The following is a 22,903-nucleotide window of genomic DNA, read 5'->3' as shown; positions in this document are numbered from 1 at the left end:
GCTGTCGCGCGGCGGAGGAAGGAGTATCATGTCGTAGCTGCCGTCGAGGGACATGAACTCAAGACTCCCGAAACAGAGCATCGTCCCGGGCTGGAAAGGTTGCTGGAGACTACCCATCTGGAGCTTGACGGGAAGCTGTTCATCAACATGCAGCAGGCCCCTACTTGGCGCACCAACTGTCGGCGTTTCGACCCCGGGGGGGTCCCTGGACCGACGAGTGAATTGTCGCCGCGTGTCCCAGCCCAGATGGGTCGGCGCGAGACGGAGCACGAAGGGGGGAAGAAACAGGCAAAGGGGAAACCCGCGGCCTTCGTGTTGCCCTGCGCCCAGGTCGGGTGCGCTTGCAGTAGGGTGTTACAAGCGTCCGCGTGGGAGAGAGAGCCTTATGCGCCGACCCGTTCCCCCATGCGGCCAACCTTCTCGTACGAGAGCCCTGGACCTTCCTTTTATAGACGTAAGGAGAGGGTCTAGGTGTACAATGGGGGTGTAGCAGTGTGCTAACGTGTCTAGCAGAGAGGAGCTAGAGCCCTAAGTACATGCCATCGTGGCAGTCGGAGAGGTTTTGGCACCCTATTCATGTGATGTCGTGGCTGTCGGAGGAGCGCTGGAGCCCTATGAAAGGACAGCTGTCGGGGCTGTCGAGTCCTTGCTGACGTCGCCTTGCTTCCATAAGGGGCTGAGAGCCGCCGTCGTCATGGAGCACGCGGGGTGCCATCATTATTTGTTTACCGGGGCGAGCCAGATGGGACGCCGGTCTTGTTCCCCGTAGCCTGAGCTAGCTAGGGGTAGGGTAATGATGGCCCCCCTGTGACGTGGTCGGTCCGAGCCCTAGGTCGGGCGAGGCAGAGTTCGTCGTCTTTCGGAGTCGAGGCTGAGTCCGAGCCCTGGGGTCGGGCGAGGCGGAGTTCATCGTCTTCCGGAGCCGAGGCTGAGTTCGAGCCCTGGGGTCGGGTGAGGCGGAGTTCGTCGTCTTCCGGAGCCGAGGCTAAGTCCGAGCCCTGGGGTCGGGCGAGGCGGAGCTTCCTATGGCGCCCGAGGCTGGACTTAGCTGCTGTCAGCCTCACTCTATTGAGTGGCACAGCAGTCGGAGCGACGCAGGCGGCGCTGTTTTCTTGTTAGGTCGGTCAGTGGAGCGGCGAAGTGACTGCGGTTACTTCGGCTCTGTCGACTGGAGAGCGTGCTTCAGGATAAGGTGTCAGGCGATCCTTTCATTGAATGCTCCTGCGATACGGTCGGTTGGCGTGGCGATCTGGCCAAGGTTGCTTCTCTGCGAAGACTGGGCCTCGGGCGAGCCGAAGGTGTGTCCGTTGCTTGAGGGGGCCCTCGGGCGAGACGTGAATCCTCTGGGGTCGGCTGCCTTTGCCCGAGGCTGGGCTCGGGCGAGGCGAGATCGTGTCCCTTGAGTGGACTGAGCCTTGACCTTAATCGCGCCCATCAGACCTTTGCAGCTTTGTGCTGATGGGGGTTACCAGCTGAGATTAGGAGTCTTGGGGATACCCCTAATTATGGTCCCCGACATGTGCGTTGCGACAACTCACAAATTATTAATAAAACGCAAGTGCACAACAATTATATGAAAACAAACAATATATCGATAATCGTACACTAATCTATTCCTTTGTAGAGATATTGATAAGTCTCTGTTGTATGTTTGCAGGGATGACATAGCGGCATGAATTGTCCTCGTAACTTAATAGATCAATCACAAAGTTCCTTTGAAGAATTGTTGCATCCTACACACAAAGACAAAAGAGAATAGAACATCAAATCAAATTTGCATTATGTAACTGGAATGTATGTTTGAACATAAAACAAACGTACTCCACTCACCTCAACAAATTCCATTCGCCTACCATTTCCCCACATGACCATAGCTTATAGAACAAGGTAGCTGGTATTAACCCTATAGAATAATGTTTGGCCAACTATATTAAGGCTGCAAGGGGTAGCCTGTCAACATCTGGTTCTGCCTCGCGCGAATCTCGATCGTCCATCTATACCAATCAAATCAACATCGTCTGTCGTTGCGCCCCGCGCCTCCGCCATCTGATCCGCCAAGAACAACCGTCCCCCAGCCCAAACCTAACTCCATTTTTTCCGGCCTCTCTCCCCGTGCACATCGCCACCAGCAGTCGCATGCTGCGCATGCTCAATGCCGACATCCTCATCCGAGATCCATCACCTCCCCCCGCTCTCAACAACCCCCGCCCCGTCTCTCAGCCACCCCCATCACTCTGCCGTCGTCCTCCCTCTCCCTCCCCCCGACGGTCCGCTCCGCCCGCTCTCAACAACCCCCGCCCCCATCGTCGTGCGTCTCGGCCACCCTCGACTCTGAGATTTATGCCGCTCTTAACAACCCCCGCTCTCAACAACCATGCTCCCAAGGAGGTTCCCAAGAATCTGCTCGCCCCTCCCTTTAGCGCAGAGCCGCGCGTCCCCAATCCGCTGCTCCGGCAAGCCCGCTCCCCGACTGTTCATCTACTCCACTGTCACCTTGCGTTCGCCCTTGTCACGTTGGTTTTCGCCGAGGTGAGTTCTCCCTCCGTCCTTTTTCCTCTGCCCCACCGGCGTTCCCTCTCCCCTACCCAACTCTTGCCGCCTCCGCCTTGGCATGTTGGTCGGACTTGGCCAGCGCGGCGCGGCTGCACTCGACCAACGCAGCTGACATGATCCTGCGCGCGCAGCTCCCAGCATGCCCAACCCCTGCTAGCCCCGGTGCCCCTGCTCCCTAATCAAGCAGTACCGCTGCTCCACCTGTCCTCCTGCACGCCCGCAGTGCCGACGCCCCGCCTCTAGGCAGTCCACGTGATCGCGCCCATGGCCATCTCACCCCTGTCGACGTCGTCCGCTAGTCGCAGCTCCCAGTGTGTCCATAAGCCAGCAAGCCCCTACGAAGCCTTTCCTTTTTCCATGGATGTGCTCCTCTCTCTTCCTTCTCTTTGCTGCAATGTGTGTCCACAGAAGAAGGTTGAAGGAGGAAAGAAGAATCGTCCGTGCGTAGGAACTGGGAAGTGGAGAAGAAGAACGTTGGATCCCCTACGTCTGTAGTCCTTGTGGCCATCCATGTGGCTGATTTTACAACAAAGTAGATCACACATTAACAAATAGAACCGGGTCGAGGGTGAGGATTCACTTCAGACAGATTTAGCAAATGAAAAAAATTCAACATGAGCATAAATCAATCAAACATAGTTAAATTGGCCAATTTTGTCCCCAATTTAACAAAGCAATGAGATCATACAAAAATATGCAATATAAACAAGTCCATCGCACTTCAAGTTGAGAAGTCAAGCAATAAATGTGCATAAACAACAGTAATATGTGGGTGCAATACATGTATCAGAATGAATTTCTAGCAAGCATCATCTGCTGGTTGCAATAAAAACATAAAAATGTGACATGTTTATGGATTCAAGGAAATGTAAAGATCACTCCATTTTCTAACAAGGTATACAAAGAAATATGATTCGATTTATTAACTCGTAAAAAAATGGGAATCAGACAGACCTCCGTACTCCTTTGTTTCTGGATATAGATATGAATCAGGCAAAATGAAAACTACTCCAGGCAAACCTAATCAAAATACCAAGGCAGGGAGGTAAATACTATAAAAGCAGTGTCATTAGTTGCAAGAAAAAAAAATCATTAGCTACTTCACCCACCACGAAATTTTTCTGACATTTCCTCGGTCATTACAGCCTGAAAACCAATATAAGTTGTCGTACTAAAAGCATACATCCTCTTCTTGGCCACCTCATAACTACAAAAAATCAGAGCTCATCAAATGAGACAAATTAGTTGTTTATCTCATATGTCCGATGTGATTACAACATCAAGTAATCGATCCTATCTCGCGTGTACTTAAGAAAGGCTTCATCAACCTGTTTACTGAACTCTTCTGAACCTTCTGGTGGATCTTTCTGCAGAGGAACATCCTCGTACTCTGGAGCATCTTCATGCTTCACTTCAGAACCATTAAGTTCATCTTTTGACGACTTTGAAAATTTATTTTGCCTAACAAATTCATTTCTACCTGATGGGTACCCATCATGCAACTGATGAGGAGCAGTTCTCAGTCCCTTTTGGCACTTTTAGTCAATCCTACTCTTCCTCTTCCATGCATGGGAGTTTCCCCTTCGCCGCTGTCTCGAACTCCGCTGACGCGCGCAGGTTTCCTCGTCACCAGGAGGTGTTGCGCTCCATCCAGGCCTTTGCGCGCTGATTCCACCTTGACGGCATCATCCGCCTCCGCACGGAGGTGCTCGCCGTCAGCAAGGACAACGACGAGGGGAGCAGTGGCGGCTGGATGGTGAGGTGGCGCCGGAACGCAGCCGGAGACGAGTCCGAGCAGGAGTAGGAGGAGGAGGAGGTGTTTGATGCCGTCGTGGTCTGCAACAGCCACTACACGGAGCCGTGAACCGCCGCCGCCGACATCCCCGGACTAGACGCCTGGCCCCCGAGCAAGCAGATGAGGGGTCAGCGACGGTAGGGGTTCCTCGCGTGTTGGAGGGGGGCGAGCGATGAGGGGCAGGCGACAGCTCGCGTGGAGGGTTGATGGGAGGCACAACGGCGGCAGTTGCGGGGTTGCTCGCGTGGACGGGAGAGTGGTGGGCGACGAGCAGGGACCAGGGAGACGCACACGCGGGTGTGGGCAGCATCCGACGGACGACCAAAACGAAGACGGGAGAGAACAGACGGTTGAGATTCTGGGAAGGCAGAACACAAGGGAGACAGGCTACCCTTGTAGCCTTAATATATATACTAGGTAAGTGCCCGTGCGTTGCAACGGAAATATATAATACTATGATAACTTATGTACAAATGTGCGTTATACTGTTATAAGAAAATGTTTCGTAATGTATTTGTGATCATAGCCAAAATATTTTTTGTTAATTTAATTTAGATATTTCATCACTATATTGAAACCATCAGTATCATGTAAACTTCTATAAATGATTTTAATCATGCATTGTCCAGCGGGAGACACACTGCAGTAGCTCGCCCTTGGTCTAGCCTGCTGCACGACATGGAAACATGTCTCCACCAAAAAGGATTAACAAATATAGACAAAAGGTAAACCAAAATCATAGTACTTTTGGTTGAGCCTAACCTATGTGGAACCTATATGATCGAAATAGTAGTGGTACCACAAAAATAATAAAATTCATTTAGTATAGGAAGATATGAGCCTTCCAATTTCCTACTAACAAAAGCTTGGTTCCAGATTATCAAAAGTCGATCTTATTGTCAGACTGTCAATATTTGTAATATGGTCGTATTGCTCAAATGACAACGATTTGTTAAAGCTAAGGACAAAAAATGTTACATCAATGAGGATATCAACAAATCAATCAGCTTGGATTTCCTTTTCCTCCAAAAGATGCAAGTTCAATGCTCGTTTCAACCACAAAAAAGTTTTCAGCTGTCACATTTCATCTAAATAGACTAAGCTACTGGAAATAATACCAAGAAAATATAGATGTAACTAACGGACGACACTGCTAGAGACATGTCTACTCCTAGGATGGAGGTTCAGGAAGCGGTCACGGCGCCACAACAACCCCGACATGTGGTATCTCATTAACAAGAACTGCCTCCTTGGCCACGGCGCCATGAGAGGAACATAAAATGCTTAGCTAGGTAGAAGTTTATAACTCAATGATACACCCTTGTATCAATAAAATTATTTATTTTTTCTGACAATCGCCTTAAATTACTTACTGCTAACAGATATGGCCTTAGCTTCCACAATAGCATCAATCATCTCAAACCCAACCTATGTTGTGACATAAAATGATTAAAACAAGATTCTGGATCTTACAATTGTTTATTATTGAATTCACATCAATAACTGAAGCACCCAAACGACAATAGATGTTGATTCCAACAATGTCCCAACCAATTTGTGGTCTTTTACACGCTCAACATGGAACAAGTGGTTGTTACGTAGTCGAGGTCTTGATTCAGTCACCCAGGCTGACATTTCAACAGATGAAGGGATCGACTGTCACATAAATTGGATGTTTGACCTTGACACTTTCTTCGCCATTTACTGTCAGAGATTGCTTGCAGACTACATTTGCCCAAAGTACACCTAGAAAAATTGACATAAGCATGAGTTTCAATGATTTAAGCCATTATGAAGCTATTTCACCAGCATATCTGCATACAGAGTAACATGTTCCACGGAGAAGATGCATGCAACAATCATCTGTCGTTTGTTTTTATTGCTATGAAAGTAGCACTTCACCCGACCGATATGTTTGCAGAGTTTCAGTCGGTTCAGTAGGGCTAGGTATTCTAGTGTCTTTATTAATTGCAGGCACCTAAATCGGCCAGAACAAAGTGAATATGTAAGATTTTTTCTATCCATACTGTCTTGCTAAAGTTAACAGTTAACATTATAGTACTAAACTACTGATTCATTTTATTATCAGTTTATCACATAAATCTAACCACACAGCAAAAAACGTATTTGAAATAAGATCCTGTGACCCTGGCCTTGTATTTTTACCTTGCAACGTCCACATAACTTCACACCTTGAAATGTTAACTTGTTTATCTTTACTTATTTCCACAGATCCTCTGCATATGGGTGGCATCCCTCCACTAAAGTACTGCCAAAAAATATTTTTGTAATAATTAAACAAGCTCAACAATTACACTATTGGCAGGTGAAAGCTCCCGCTAAGCAATTGTAGTTGTTATTATGGACCACAAGTAAACAACCACAACAACTAACCCAAAATAAGTCATTTAGAAAGTAGTCAAACACAAGCGCACAGTATGCACAACTCACTTTGGTCTGAAGTGGTTAATTGGTATAGGCGCTTTGAGTAGCTAATCGTCTGCTTGCTTTCACCAGAGACTGGTGGGGTCTTCCAGGTCTCCGTATTGTGTCACGATGAGCCCATATACTGTCATACCAATAGGCAAATCCATTAGTACTAATCAACAATTGTACAAATCAAAGTGCTTGCCATAACTTCACTATATGACAATCAGGCGTTTCAATTTGCAACAAAAACATAATATTAGAAGCTCTGGTGCCTCTTCTATACTATTAAGAAGTTTAAGAACCTCTAATATTTTCAAGCTCACAGCAAGCTCTACATAGATATCTTGCAAATATAATGGTCGCATCAACTATCATCGGGTTGCAGTGCAAAAAAATAATCATGATATTGAAATATAGCTAACAAGTCATCAAACCAGTGTACCACTGCAATGGTTGATGGAGCAAAGAGCTTCTTCAAGTCGACTATTTCAGACATTGATGATAAAAACTTCCATGCTCTCCCCAGCTTCGGTTCCTCTAGAATTTTAAATTTCATAGTGACACAAGCAAGCAAAACTATAGAACAAACATATAGAGCAGGGTAAATTATGGGTGAAAGATTTTTCAGCACTAACAAAACTTATTTTTAGCTGCAAGTATTCTCTTCAATAGAAAAGGGAGTGCACATTCATGGGCGCAATCATTTGAGGTGGAGCAGTTCTCTTCTCCAACAGTTCCTGTAGCACCTCCTAACCCTAACACTTTGGTTTAATTTGTTTGAACGTTGTTGTGTCCCTCATCAACATTTGATACGACACGAACAATATTGTACACAATAGATTATACAAAAAGAGCACCAACCTGCAGCAAGCCAGTCACATTATTGTTAGTGATTGAGTCTTGCAAGTGATTATAGTCATAAGCAGGCTTACCAGAACTAAAATTTATACTAAATACTCAAGCAGCAATTGACTTACATCCACTAAGAGTGAAGGATATGCTAGTCCAATATTCTTACAGCCATTAAGCTTCATACTTCAGTTGTAAGAAAAGTTGTGCACATGGCTTCCAACCCTCTACGATCACTTAATTACCTTTTTGTTCTCTTTAAGAGATTTCACTACAAAATAAGAGTTCCCTGCTTGAGCTCTCTTTTCTGTACACTATACTACCACTGTCCACGTTCAAATAACTACAAGGGGATGCATCTAGGCGTTCAAATTTAGGAAGTGATCCTATTCCTGTCCCAACCCAAACACATGTTATGAGCTTACATCTTGGTTTATCCTAACCATGGAGAGCTTAGAACATCTATGTTTGGAGCACAGAAACAACAGTTACTTGTGTGCCTGTTATGCTTTCTCAGTTTAGGAGCTTGGCACCAATTAGGACTTCAAACTCCCTACTAAAACCCCACAGTTCAATCCACCTTTGACTAAATCCAACCAATTCACTTCATACAATTTTGGTCCAATTAGAAAATTCAGGTTAGTAATATGTTCGTCCTTTCTCACAAGGGTAGATGCCATAATATTAGCATGGTTAATTTATAATACACCAAGGCAAATAATGAGATCATGCATGATTATATGATGGGAACATACCAGTAAGACCAAGCTTGCAGTGATATTTAGTAATGCTGATGAATTTTCTGAACATACACAAGAAAAGGAGACAAAAAGTGAATGTGACACTTTATTAAGACATGGAACCATAAACACCTCAACAATCAGATGATAGATTAATCCACCTCATTCATTAGAAGGAAGCCCAATGGTATCTCTTCCATTACCAGTGATGCGTCGGCTGCATTTCATGCCTCTCTGTTCTCACATGATGCTGGAAGATCATCACCGGTTCCTGTAACCAATGCCAAATTTATTAGTACATCATTTCAAATGTTGTTACCTGACTGGTTCAAACTGGCTGGCGGGCAGGTAATGAATGTTTGAAAGACAAAAATGCAGCATGGAATGATTTTAAAAAGGTTAGTATCAATACACCTTACTTGTGAACTACAATATGTTTAAGAAGGTCCATGTCCACCATGTCAAGGTCCACATCCGGGGAGTGGCGCTGCAGCAGGTCGAGCTCATCGAGGAGCCGGCCCATGAGGTCCATGTCTTCAGTGGCGCCCTCGAGCATTGGGCATGATCTTCTTTTTCGAAAGGATCCTAGGTGCATATGTGTCAGGTATTTAAATTCAGGGTGCTGCCCTTGTGTCAGTACTGTGATCATGAGCTTCATGCTGGCATGCTCGCGTTGTTAAAATTAGAGTGCACCACGATTAATTGCTATTACTCAATCCAAGTTTTAGTGAGAACAGAAGGCCTGATAATTAGTATGGTGGCTGTGTTGGATTGAGTATTAGGATGATAATTATGTTGTTCTAGTTTACATAGTATTGATCTGGCCTTGAAAGTAGACAATTACCTTTACATCACAATGACATGCTTATTATTGCCACCTTTGCTCGTGTCCTGTATGTTTCTCCTCCCACTATTTTTTATTATTGTTCTGAATCAGTACATAATTGCATCTTGGTGTTAGTTGTAATATTTTTCACATGTGGCTTTCTCTTTTAGGTTGTGCCGATGGAAAATATGAATGGTCGCAAACGTGTCAAAGAAGGGGAGCTTTGTGATAGGAGAAATCAGAAATGGTGATTGGTCCATTTCTTACAAATTAATCACTATAGGCAGTTGTTATGCCAACATATTTTTTATTATATTTCCCTTCGACGGGAAGAGGAGTTGATCTCAACAGAAATTGTACATCATGATGAGTTATACAAATTTGTAGCTAAAACTATGATAGTTAACTGACTCCAAAATTTAGATGCAAGTTTAGTTATAGTTTTCCTTGCAATCAGTAGGAAAGCGTCAACACAAACAAAAATAGCGTGTGAGTTTCTACATGAGATCAAAACCACTAACTTTTTGCCAGTTGCAATGCATCTATAAGGCTTGGCCCATAGAGAAATTCAATTGATTCTTTCCAAATGATCTTTCGTAAATGCTAGGCATGAGGCTAGGAAATTAGGAACTACTAAACAAGTTGAAATTCGGCAACAGTTAATCGTTTGTGTCACTCCTCTTTTTTTATTTACACGAACCCAACAACAAAACAACCCGTATAGGCAAGAGCCAAGAGTGCAGCACAGACTGGTTCTATGAACCAGACCCTTATTATTAAACAACGAAGAACCAACGATGAGGTGGATGAAGCCACGAAAGAATTGATTATTGTATAAGCAATTGATCAACTGTCCATTGTGATTGTATAAACACACAAAACTTGTTTGAATTGTGCATACTAATAAAACATTTCAATCATGCCAATCATCACAAGAAAAAAGAATCACATGCATAATATTCTCAGATGTTATAACTGAATATAAAAAAGAATCACATGCATAATGTAAACTCACCAGACTACTGTTCCTATGCCTCGCTGAGTGATAAGTGCACTGTGATGCTCCTCCTCTCCACTGCTTGGAAATTATAATTGAACATTTAAAATTCACATCTATTTGAACTATAAAAAGGAGCAGCACCGTCAGGACCCAGGACGGCAATAACCTTTAGCCAAAAAAATCCATCCATTGAATTTCGTCTGTTATGGCTCCAGAACCATCCAATGTGTGAACTATAAAGAACAAGCAGCAGACCCAAGATGCTTCATGGAATTTACCTCAATCAAAATAAAAAGTTGGCCGAGTGCAGACATAATTCATTTATAAGGTGCTTGATACATCACTCTAATATACATGTATATAAAAAACTAAAACCACCGATACCCAGCAAACATAATGCCATGATACCCCGAGGAATTTCAACTGTATATCATTAACGAAACAATTTGCTCCCACAGAAATTCTAACCAAAGTTGCAGTTACCATAGTGCAAGAATGTTGTGATTTTGGTGCTTGCTCGAATCACGAATGCCAAAATGGTAGAAGTGATTTAGCACGCAAAACACATAAGAGTAAGAATGTGTCATTGGGTTTTGGTAGGAACAAGGAACGGAGGAGCAGGGTGTACGTACAACCTCACCTTTCATGCACATTTCTACTTTTACTTTCTGCCCTTTCCTTGATTTCCCTTTCCTGTTATTGTTCGATGGGGCCTTCGTCTCCGTGTAAAAGCAAACTCTCCAAATTTATGGCCAACCTTCCCTTCCCTTCAGTGATCTCGCACCGGACATGACTTTTCCCATTGTAAATGAGCACAGTGGAACCAACAAATTCAGGCAAAATAGAAGATCTACGAGACCAAATCTTCTTCCGATTCATGTTTTCTCTGTTCTTCTTTATTCTAGCCAGGAAAGCATCGACGAATGCTCCCTTCCATAGAGCCCTTGAGCTACGCACAGCAGTAGATACATACAATTCAACAATCAACAAGCAATGCAGGAGGAAGATTGACATAGAAGCACAAGTTAGCGTTGGTGATGATCCGCATACATAACAAGCTCGTAGCTATATTTACCTGAAATTATTAGCTATATTTACCTGAAATCACGATCTGTTGCTCCAAGGCCGGAGAACCTGAAATTATTAGCTATATTTACCTGAAATCACGAGCTGCTGCTCCAAGGCCGGAGAATAGAGGAGATGTGATGTGCTGGGGCCTAGGCGCCTGATCAGACCACGCGGTGGAACATACAAATTGAGGGGCGCGATGGAGGCAAGCATATGCCGGTGGCGGCGATAATGGCCGGCTCGGCATACTGCAGCAGCCACTTCATGGTCTCGCCGTCGGACTTGTGGTCGAGCTCCCGCGTGATCTAGAAGATCCACGCGACGCAGGGCGCGGGTATCCGGATCCGACGACCCCAACCGTCGACCATGTTGTGGCGGCATCCGGATCATGGGATGCAGGAGAGGGAACCACGCGGACCTTCCATGGAACAACACGCGTAGAGTGGATCCATGTCGATTTGGGTCGATTGAATGGTGCCGGGTCGGACCTTCCATGGAGAGCCCGGTCGAGGTCGGCGCGGATCGCGCCCTTCCATGGAGAGCAGAGTGGATCCGCGTGGTGGCCAGTGCCGGGTCGGGGTCGGCGATGCCGTGACGCTTGCCCGAAGTACCAAGTGACGCCTGCTACGGTAATGGCGGTGGGGAGGATCGAGGATCCGCGTGGGCGTTGATTGCGGTGGCGGTGGGGAGGATCGCGGGGGATTCGCGTGGGCGTTGATTGCGGCGGCCGTGGGGGAACGCGGACTGAACCGAGGCAGAACCACCAGTACTGTGGACGCCTACAGTAGAGACTTAAGGAGTAGTATATATATATATATATATATATATATTCATTTTTAAAAAATGAAGCTTTATTAAACTTAGCAAATTATCCAGGGGATACAATTGGACTAAGAAGACTCCCGGCCTCTACACAGCTAGGGTGTACACAACCACACTCACATAAAAGACCAACCAAAACTAGCTAGAAATGGCGAACTACGTCACACTCTGTTGTCTTCATAACAAACCACCAACATAGCAAAACATGGGTCCTAACGAAGACTCTCTAAAGACAACATCTCCAAGGAGAACATAATACACACACCATCGTTGTCATGGTCCAACCACTGAAGACCAGACCAAAGGCTTTCACTACAGAGAGTCAATCCTTGACCAACAAACAATGCCTCCAGCAAGGCCATTGCCAAGCACAACCAACTAAGGTCATGCCTAGGGATATCTCCCTGAGGTCAAAGATCAGGATTCAACGATGCCACCACCCACTATCCGGGCCAGCGCTATTATACTACCTAATCTTAGCTGATAACAACAACCACAAACTCTGTAACAGACAACTCGTCTTTAGATGTCGGGTGCTATGAGGACTAATTCTCGAACTAGCCGATAGGCATACGATAATCTAGTCCATAGTACACATCTAAAGGTAGATCACATCACAAAGTAAGCGAATCTGTGTATCGACGCTAAGACGACTCACGTCACAAGGTTTCTAAGCATCACACTAGCAAAGCAATGAAGACACGGGAGCGGAAAAAAGTCACCAAGATCACCCATGGGTCCAAGCCGCACGAGCCACCGCCACCGATCGTAGACATGTGATGGACCGAAGGGGAGACCCTAGCCATAGGATGTGGGCACCAGCCAGAGAGCCCCCAGCCGTTGGCCAAGAGCGTGGCCCGTCCAAGAGACGTCGATCCTGTTGCCCCACCGAGGACGCCCCCACCCACCAACTCATGATGGAGCCCACGGCTCCAGGCACCCGACCCCCATCACGCCGCCGACACGTCGGAGCAGTTGAGAGGGGTGCAGTCAAGGAGACCCAAATCAGGGCCCCCCCTTCGATGACGAGGGGAAGGGAGGTGGGAGGGGTGGCGACGTCTAGGAGCGCGCCTGTAGACAGCCCCACACGCGTGAAGACACATAGCACGCGGGAGGCTACGTCGAGGAAGTGGGACGAGAGCAATGACGACACCACCAAATCTGCCACCGGATCCTAGGCCAGCACGCCACTAGAACCCGCACCAGCACGTCGTCGACCCACCGAGAAAACCCATGTTGTTGCACCCTTCTCCTTGCCAAGATCCAAGCGCAAACATCATCACCAAGCAAAGGGGCCCCGCCGCCACCAACCAAGGGGCCCGCGTGACCGCTGACGGTCCCCACCGGTGACCGCGAGAGGAAGGGAGGAGTAGGGCTGGCAACGGGGCAGGTTCGGGTCGGGTGGATCGTCCGCGGACCCGCCCTGAAACCTGAATTAAAAACCCGACCCGAACCCGAAATATGATACAGGTGAAAACACAGACCCACACCCGAACCCGTGGGGACCCATAACCTTATGGGGGACCTGTGGACCCGAAAGACAGAGCAGCAAACACAATACACAATTCACATTTCACAGCAACAGGCAACAGTCAGCAAAGCCCCTGCAGTTTGCACAACACAAACCGGCGCACAGCATGACAGCAAGCACTAGTGTTGTAGTGTACAACAACTCAACATTTGACAATCACAATTGCACAGCAAGGCTTAGGCACATATAGAATTATGGACTAAGGACTAACAAAGTAACAAGCACACCAAGTCACCAACTCAGCAAGCGACAAGCACAAGTAACAAGTGCACAGGCTGATAGGCGCACAGCAAGTCGCTAAGTCAGCAAGGTGCCAAGGCACATGCATTAATACATATTACATAGAGTTATCAATCTCTGTCTCTCACTCTCACAGCAAGTCAGCAAGCACATACTGACATACATAGCAAATAGCAGTTTGAACTTCCAAGTTCCACTGTTTCATGCTCTTGCAAGGCAGCAACATTTAGCAAGCAACTGCAACTGCAACAAGCAGCAATGTATATTATTATTACAAGTTTTTGTAGCAAAGTAAAACAGTAAGCAGCAGCAAGAAGTTTGTAGCCGTCCACATCCAGCAAGAAACCAAGCAGCTCTAGGCACCAGGCTCCAGCTCAAATGCTCAATCAACAACGGTCGATTCATGTTCGTCCTACAAAATAATAAAACAATGATCGAGTCATGTTCTTCAATGCTATCTTGATTAAGGATTATTGAATAAGTCACAAATTCACAAAGCAACAAATAAACAGTACTGCGTCTTCATCTTGGTCATCAAGACAAGTCATCAAAGCACCCACAATAGTTGGAGGAGACCCTGCATTGCAAAAAAAACTCAGAAATTGGTTGTTTCATGTACTATGCAAGAAATCAAATAACATATAAAAATTAGATCACATACCTAACATGTCAGCATGGGACCAAGCCTGCATACACATGAGTGCTTCCACCATTGATGGTGCAAGCCTACTACGGTGTGGACTAATTATTCGGCCTCCTATGCTAAACACGAACTCAGATGTCACTGTTGAAACATGTATTGCAAGCACATCACGTGCAATCTTTCTCAAAGTAGGATATTTGAGCCCAGCATGCTGCCACCACTAGATGATATCCAAACCCTGTGTCCTAGGAAGCAGTGGTTCCTCTAAGTACAAATCCAGCTCTGTGCGCACATAAGTGGAGGTCACATCTGGTTGCTTGGACATGTAATCATCAAAAGTGTCCATCCAATCCTCCTCTAACATGTCACTAGGACCACTACTTGCCCTAGATCGAGCACCATCTTTGGGTTAGCACTTACTTGCCACTTCCTAATTGCCAAATAGATATTGGTGATTTTGGGAAAGAAAATGTTGGCTGTGACATAGTTAGTGCCATATAACAACTCTGTGACATCATAGAATATCTTTAATCTATCACAAAGGTCCTTAGCAAACTGCCAATCATCTTCAGTTGGAATACAAGGGGCACGAGCGGCAAGGCGTTCAAACACATCTTTGTACAACAAAGCAGTGATAAGCATTAGATAAGTAGAGTTCCTTCTAGTTTTGCAGTCAAAAGCTATCCTTTTGTCATATTTACCCTTCATTTGCAATGCCATTTTCTCAAATTTCTCATGTCTTTTAGGTGTGGCAGACCAAAATCCCGCAATCTCTCTAATACTATCAATTCCATATTCCATTACACTCATTCCATCTTTCACAACCAAGTTTAAAATATGGCAAGCACATCTCATATGGATTAATTTACCTTGTAACATACAAGAGGGGAGGGCAACTTGCCTTTCACAGTGTCCACTCTTTGCCTGAGGCTGTCATTGGAGGTCCCAACCATATTCCTCATAACACTATCATTTGTGCTGCAGTTATCAAGAGTTATAGTAGACAAATTCCTCTCAATATGCCAATCAAGGAGAACATCATGAAGAATATCAGCAATAACCTCAGCTGTACGTGGGGCTGGAACATAAAGGAATCTGCACAAAATGAGTTCAACACTATATGAGGAGATTAATTGAGGAAGTTAGGATATAAAGAATAGTATGGATAGTTATCTATTACCTAATAAGAAAACTCTTTAGCTTCCAATCATCATATATAAAGTGTGTTGTCACAGACATGTAGCCTTTCTTTTGGTGGTTTGCTGTCCATAAATCGATAGTAATAGCAACTCGAGAACTCAACTTCCGAAAATACTTCAACATGAATTGTTTTTGCAGTTCATACATATTAAGGATGTTCTTCCTAAGTGTATTCCTAGTCACTACTTTGAATAATGGTTGCAATGCTACACAAAACTTGCGAAATCCAACATGGTCCACCATAGAAAAAGGGTACTCATGGATAATAGTCATTAATGCAAGCTCTTTTCTAGCTACTTCTTGATCAAAAACGTATTTCTCCACAGTCACAGTCCCATCTTGTGGATTTGCAGTCAATTTAAGAGATGATTGTTTTATATCCTTCCTAACAGCCCTATCTGGACAAATCTCAAGATGACCACTCAAGTGACTTGTACCATTTCTTGTGTCCCCTCCTAAATGCTTCTTACACCATTTGCATTTTGCTTTCCAAACCCCATTTAATTCAATTCTATCAAACTCTAACCAAACTTTAGATTTTAATTTTGGTCCTCGTTTCCTCTTACTACCAACAACAACATCATCCTCTATTTCTAACACATCATTTGTACCTGCTGCAGCTGCTGAATCAGATCGAGGAGCTGCTGCTGCTTGTGTTTCCGCTTGAGATATAGTAGCTGATCTGGATCTGGTTGTAGGAGCATGAGAAGCACTAGTACCTGCAGTCGACATTTCACTTCACCCTAATACTCTGAAAAAATGCAAAATGTTAAAGACAGCAACATCTATATGTTCGTGTCCTTACCTAAATATATACTAAACCCAACTAATTAGATACAGGAAAAGGAATGTCCATACCCATGCGGATGCTATACTCATGTGCAGTCAGACTAATCTATACTTCTATACAGGCATACAACAACAACACTGTGCAAACTGCAAAGTTGCGAACTCACCAGTCACCAATAGGCAGCAGACTTGCTGAGGAACTAAGGGAGTAGCACAGTGCAGCGGACGGGTGCATAGGAGCACATCCACGGACGTCCGGTCGCCGGTGGCCTAGACACAGCCACGGACGTGCGGTCGCCTGGACGTCGCCGGTGGCGCCTAGACGTCTCCGGTCCCAGACCCCGGTCGTGCCTACGCGGCCACCTGCGCCGGTGGCCCGAGCAGCCGTGCGACGTGGAGGGTGGTGGACCGGCGGTGGCAGATGGTCGGATTGGATCTCGGACGACGAGCCACAGGCGTCAGCGCAGTGGACGTCTGGGGTGGGCGAGGGCAAGGGGCGAGCGGAGTGACGAGTGCGTCTGTGCGAGCCTGCGAGGGTCGGTGGGCGGTGGCTTAGCCTAGGGTTTTGCCACTTTGCGTTCGAGTTGGGCTGGGCCTAGCCGGTTTCAATCAGTTGGGTTGCCTGCGTTGGGTGGGCTGACTCGGTTTGATTCGGGTTTCGGGTCCCTGCAAAAAACCACGGGTGAAAATGGAGAACTGCCCCGAAACCGAATTATTTCGGGCCCCCGAACCCATGCCCCCGCGGGGCAAAATTTAAACCCGCCCGAACACCGCCGGGTCTAAAACCGCGGGGACCCGACCCGAACCCGCCCCATTGCCAAGCCTAGGGAGGAGGATGGTGGGGCGACGGTGGCAAGGGATTGGTGGCGGGACAACAAGGGTTTAGGGCGGCGGCTAGGGTTTGGAGAGGAAGCTTACATGGTGAGAATCGATTGGTGAAGACGAAGGGCCCACCGCCGCTAGCAGTGGGATGAGGGGAGGTGAGGGCGGTGGCGGCTAGGGTACGTTTCTACCCCTCTGAGCCATCGATAGCACTGTTCGATCGACTTCTCAGAAAAATATCCTTTAACCGTCTAAACTTTCGTGATAGTCTGATTTTCATCTTCAATTTATTAAAAAAAAGATTTTGAACCTCCCTTAACTTTAAACCCCCTAAACTTTGTGCTAGCTCTATTTTCCCCTTCATTATTTGTAAAACCATATTTTTAACCTTTCATAATATTTACCTTTTATTTACTTTAGAAAAATAAATTCAAATATATAATTGACATACGAAAGTAAAAACTTAAATATACTTTTCGAAGAAAAGAAAAAAATACTTAGGTTTCAATAATAGAATTTTAGAGACTACATGCAGTCCTTGATTGAGTAAGTTGCTTACATAAAAAGAAGGGCTATATATTTGATACATATAATTGGTAGAATTCAATAAATCCGGTGGTTGTTTCCGCAAAAAAAAAGGTGTTACCCGTGGTGCGATAGTTCAGGTAAGATTTTGGGGCAATAGTATTTTGAATTAAAATTTAAGTTCCAAAATTTAAATCCACATTTTCAAATTTTCTTTTTAAATTTCGAATGTAGGGTGTTAGCGGTGGTGCGATAGTTCATGTAAGGTGTTATCCGTGGCTTTTTCTATTTCATTTTCTGTTTTCTTTTATTGAATTTTGATTTAAAATTTAAGTTCTAAAATTCAAATTCACATTTAAACAATCAAAAAACATGCTCCAAATATACAATGCACACATAAGTTTATATTTACCTTTTATTTACTTTAGACAAATGAATTCAAATATACAATTGACATAAGAGAGTAAAAACTTAAATAGGCTTTTGGAAAAAAAAGGAAAAAATTACTTAGGTTCCAAAAATAGAATTTTGGGGATTAAAGGCAGTCCTTGAATGTGTAAGTTAAAAATGACTATATGACTACGTATAATTGATAGCCTTCCATAAATCATGTGGTTGTGTTCACAAGTATTTTATTTTTCCCCTTCCACATGTTCTATATATAGCCATGATGGGTGCTCCTGTTCTTTCACTCATCCGGCTACACACAAAAAAAAACCTCAAACGATCATTAATGGAGACTTCACGGAGGAGCCACTATGCAGGAGGGGTCGTCGTTGTTCTCCTACTGCTCGTCGTCGTTGTCACGGGCCGTGGTATGTGCACACGCATAAGTAAATATGAATTCATAAGCTATATATTATACTCGTTGGCTCATGCTACCTCTAATTGTTGGCTAACGTTTAATTTGCATGCAATATGTGATCTGTCTGCTCACAGAATTTAACTCAAACTCGACTGATGATAGCAAATTACCCCCATGCTATCATTGGAGCCGCGACTTCAAGGGGACATGCCTTGGGGACAAGATTTGCACAAATGTTTGCCTACACCAGGATCCCTACAATTTTATTCGCGGCAAGTGTCGTGGCTTCCCGGCAGGGAAATGCTTCTGCCTCTCATGCTAGATGACACATAGTGGCAGTAGCGGTGGACCTAATAATAATGGTGTTGCCTTCGTGTAATGTTGTTTGACCCATCATTTGAGAGAGAGAGAGAAAATGGCTTATGGAAATAAAATTGCTGGAGATCTACACCAAATATTATTTTTTCTCAGGGATGGTTATCATTTTTTTGTGGTGACAGATAGCTATTATAAGCACCGTACTTACGCTGCATTAATCTTGCGCCTTTATCACACTAGAGCATCCACTAAGGGACGAAGAACTCGGGCTATGGGATAATCAATTATGCCAAACAAGTCTTACTTATATTATAGACCTATGGTCTAAACTAGATAGTGATACAAACACTACTATAAAAAGCAAAGTAATACTTGAACCGAGTACATAAGTAAAGCAGAGTAATACATTGAATACTTGATAAGTTCTACTCCTTCCGTCCTTTTTTAGTTGTCGTATTTTAGTTCAAAAATGAATTAGCGGACGAAAAATATTCAAGAACGGAGGTAGTATAAAAGAAAAGATATATACAAGATCTATAACCTGACTCCTAAGGACTTGATGATCGGACGATCAAAGACACGTGTTAATATGCCTTGAGATTATGGAAGAGGGCATGTTGGATACGTTACTCTACCTAGGTTTGGTAGTTTTCAACCTCAACCATAGGTGGACGTGTTTGTTGGGTTTATTTGGGTCTCAAAACCTAGGGATGGATTGTAGTGCAGCATGTGGCATCATCGGACTTGATGAAGGGCTCAGGGTCGTAGAATCAGTAGATATCTACATGGACTCTTTTGTCTCTAGGGTTAAGTGGTTTAGCCAAAATATCTAAAGGTATGTATTGATGAGGCAATAACTAGACTATGTTGGATCTAATCTTGTTGCAATAAAGCAAGTTGTTCTATGACATCTTTGTTGAGTACAAAATTGTTCTCGTGGACGGTCCGACCTTGAGGCTGGACGATCCACGGTGGTGGCGCGGACGGTCCGTGCGAGTTTTTGCCCAGACAGTCCGGCCCTTACGCAGACCGTCTAGCTTTCCCTATCGGACAGTATGTGACCGTACCAGGGCTACCACGTGGCGCCCCAATAATAACGAACACAACCGGCCAGTTCGGATGCACCACCAGATAGACCGAATACGCATACGCAGAACCTATTGTCGCATACTATGCACCAAATTATTACACACCACAGAAGCAGTACGTTTTGCCCCTACATATTTAAACCACAACACATCATACGATCACAGGCCGATCAACATTATCGATCGATCACGACAAGAAGGCCAGCATAACAATGCCCGACCGAATGAGACCCACAACCTAGGGTCCGATGGTCAGCCACCGGGCGTAATGGAGAAAATTAGAAAAGAGACGACTGAACTATTTCGAGATAGGCTCAGATTTAGTGTAGCTAGAGTGGGGCAATCATATCAAAAGTCATATGATCACTGATTTGACACTGTCCCATATCCACAAGGGGCAAGGATACCTGAGTTGTCTAAGTTTTCTGGTGAAAATGTGAGAAGCACGCACGAACATATAGGCTAGTTCTTAGCACACATAGGTGAATTGTCCGATGGGGAAGCATTTCATATTAGTTTTTTTCTTTATCCTTTACTGGTACCGCTTTTGCATGGTACGCCGCCCTGCCTCCTAATTCCATTAATTCCTGAAATGATTTAGAGAGTAAATTTCACGAACATTTCTTTTCCGGAGAATATGAATTAGGGCTAGCTAATTTAGCTTCAGTCTGACAGGGACACGAAGAATCGATTAACGATTATATCTGGAGGTTCCGCGACACTAGAAACAGATGCTTTCGGATCCATGTCGCAGACAAAGAGCTAGCAGGGCTGGCTTTGAATGAGTTGTTATCCTACTTAAGAGACAAATTAGATAGGATACAGTTCTTTTCAATAGCTCAGCTACATCAGCGGGCTTTAGCCTATGAAAGCCGATTTAAAGAGACATCAAAGTCGGCCGCCCGTACTATATATCTAGTAGAGCGTGATAGTTCAGATGATGAATCCGCAGATGTATATACCACTGAGTTCGTATGGCCAACAAAGGCCAAATCTTCTGCATGTTCTTCCTTACAGCTCGTTCAAAAGAATCGGCAAGAAGAGATTAAATTTACCTTCAATGTGCCAAGTGCGATAGGATATTTGACGAGCTACTAAATAATGGCAACATGAATATAACTCATACTATTCCTCCTATGGATGAATTAAAGAGGCGTGCTTATTGTAAGTGGAATAATTCTTTTCCCATGCCACCAATGATTGTAATGTTTTTCGTCAATAGATAAAATCAGCCATAAATGAGGACCGGTTAGCTTTTCAGGAGATGCAAGTGGACACAACCATTTCATGTCAATACAATAGAACGCACATGCAAAAAGGTCTCAGTTCGGACCGAAGTGGCCGATAAAGGCAGAGACGAAAACATCGTCATTAGTGATCCTCGCATGTCAAATATATCACAAGAAGAGATTGCTCGGAAGGCTCCAGACAAGAAGACTAACAAGTCTGGAGGCGCCAGGGGCAGACTCAATTGAGGAGCCGAGCACGGCAACCTGACTCGAGCATAGCGGATGGTCCGACACCTACGTACGGACGGTCCGGTGCTCGGACAGACGGTCCGGCTGACTCAGCCAGACAGTCTGCCCATGGCTAGATGCGTCAGCGTCCAAACAAAACAAGAAAAGAAACGCAAGGGCAAACCACACATGGTTGGTTGGTCAAAGCCGGCCCTACTTTGGATCAGTTGCTCTCCAAATATGCTACAAGAAGGTCGTTCTATGTAATCGGCCAACAAAGAAATCTCGGTCACCTCCTAAAACAAAACGGCCTGAAAGGCGACGCAACAAGCATCACCTATTCATCTTGTGATGTCAGGATGTTTTCCACCCGCCTACTCATCGTTGATATATTGTTCTGTTCAAATATGGAATGGTACGACGATGAACCCATGGTATGTGTGTACTCCCTTTGTCTATTCAGGCTGGGGGCACCTCCATTCTATTCCTTTTGATCCATTGATCAAATGGTCACGATCGAGAAAGATGCAATCTTAAATGGCCTTTATGCATTGGGGCTCTATTGAATGATCACCATATTAGACTGAAAAAGTCGGTGACTTGCATCAGGCTTAGTTCATATGCTTTTGGTTCGTCAACCTCCACCAAAAGGCAGGGGCATATGTTGAGCACAAAAACGTCCTCGCGGATGATCCGGCCTTGAGGCCGGGCGGTCCGCGGTCCGAACGATCCGCGGTGGTGGCATGTACGGTCCGCGCGTGCAGAATCAGTTAGGGTTCCGAGTTTCTCACGGGATTTGTTAGCTAAAACCGTGGGATTAGCTCGGGAAACGACTTGTAATGGGTACAGACTTCCCCTTTATATAGATGAAGGGCTACAGCTGATTGAACCCACCACAATCGATCAAATCAAGTCTACTTCTCGTTTTTACCTTATGCATTAGGAGTAGTTCTAGTTTTGCCCTAGTTTTGCCTCCTTCTACCTCAAATCTTCACCACTCTTCGGCTCTACGTCAACTAGAAGCGTCTTGCGTGGCCCGTCGACGCCAAGAAACACACTACAATCTCTCCTCCCCGATGGGGTCCCTCCCGGGAGGCGAGATCTAGGTCCGCTGCAAAGAAGACCTTCTGCGCCATTGCGGACCATCCGAGTCCCAAGCGCGGAACGTCCGGATGTACGCAGAGGAGGAGTCGCTCCTACGGCAGGTCACAGACCGTCCGGTCCTGTGTCGCGGACCGTCCGTGCTTCCACAGAGAGCACCGCCAGGCGGTCCTTTCTAGTGTTTGGCACCAACACTCTTTCTAGTGTCATGGTATTTAGTTTTTAGTTTCCATGTTTCCCTCTTCTTGAGCTTTTTTTGGTAATCCTCAATCCAAGTTTTTTAGGACAATCCAGCTAGATG

At 45.2% G+C, this 22,903-nt stretch overlaps 3 long non-coding RNA genes across 3 annotated transcripts; 1 reads left to right on the top strand and 2 right to left on the bottom strand.

Moving 5' to 3' along the window:
- Positions 1-1,524: 1,524 nt before the first annotated feature.
- On the bottom strand, positions 1,525-2,183 carry LOC109940134 (uncharacterized). Its single transcript, XR_002262656.1, has 2 exons — positions 1,831-2,183; positions 1,525-1,733 (listed from the first exon to the last, which is right to left on the bottom strand). It is a non-coding gene; the product is annotated as an uncharacterized lncRNA (long non-coding RNA).
- A 105-nt stretch (positions 2,184-2,288) lies between these two features.
- On the bottom strand, positions 2,289-11,390 carry LOC103630628 (uncharacterized). The gene is made up of 8 exons (XR_002262917.3): positions 11,351-11,390; positions 8,529-11,142; positions 7,221-8,429; positions 6,800-6,917; positions 6,515-6,617; positions 3,663-6,094; positions 3,508-3,573; positions 2,289-3,069 (listed from the first exon to the last, which is right to left on the bottom strand). It is a non-coding gene; the product is annotated as an uncharacterized lncRNA (long non-coding RNA).
- A 7,133-nt stretch (positions 11,391-18,523) lies between these two features.
- Positions 18,524-19,108, top strand: LOC103630627 (uncharacterized). Its single transcript, XR_555168.2, has 2 exons — positions 18,524-18,648; positions 18,773-19,108. It is a non-coding gene; the product is annotated as an uncharacterized lncRNA (long non-coding RNA).
- The last annotated feature ends 3,795 nt before the right edge of the window (positions 19,109-22,903 follow it).

This window comes from Zea mays, chromosome 6 (assembly GCF_902167145.1).
Source record: "Zea mays cultivar B73 chromosome 6, Zm-B73-REFERENCE-NAM-5.0, whole genome shotgun sequence".
Lineage (NCBI taxonomy): Eukaryota > Viridiplantae > Streptophyta > Magnoliopsida > Poales > Poaceae > Zea > Zea mays.
Note: the sequence above shows the minus strand (reverse complement) of the source record. Positions and strands in the feature narration are given on the sequence as shown.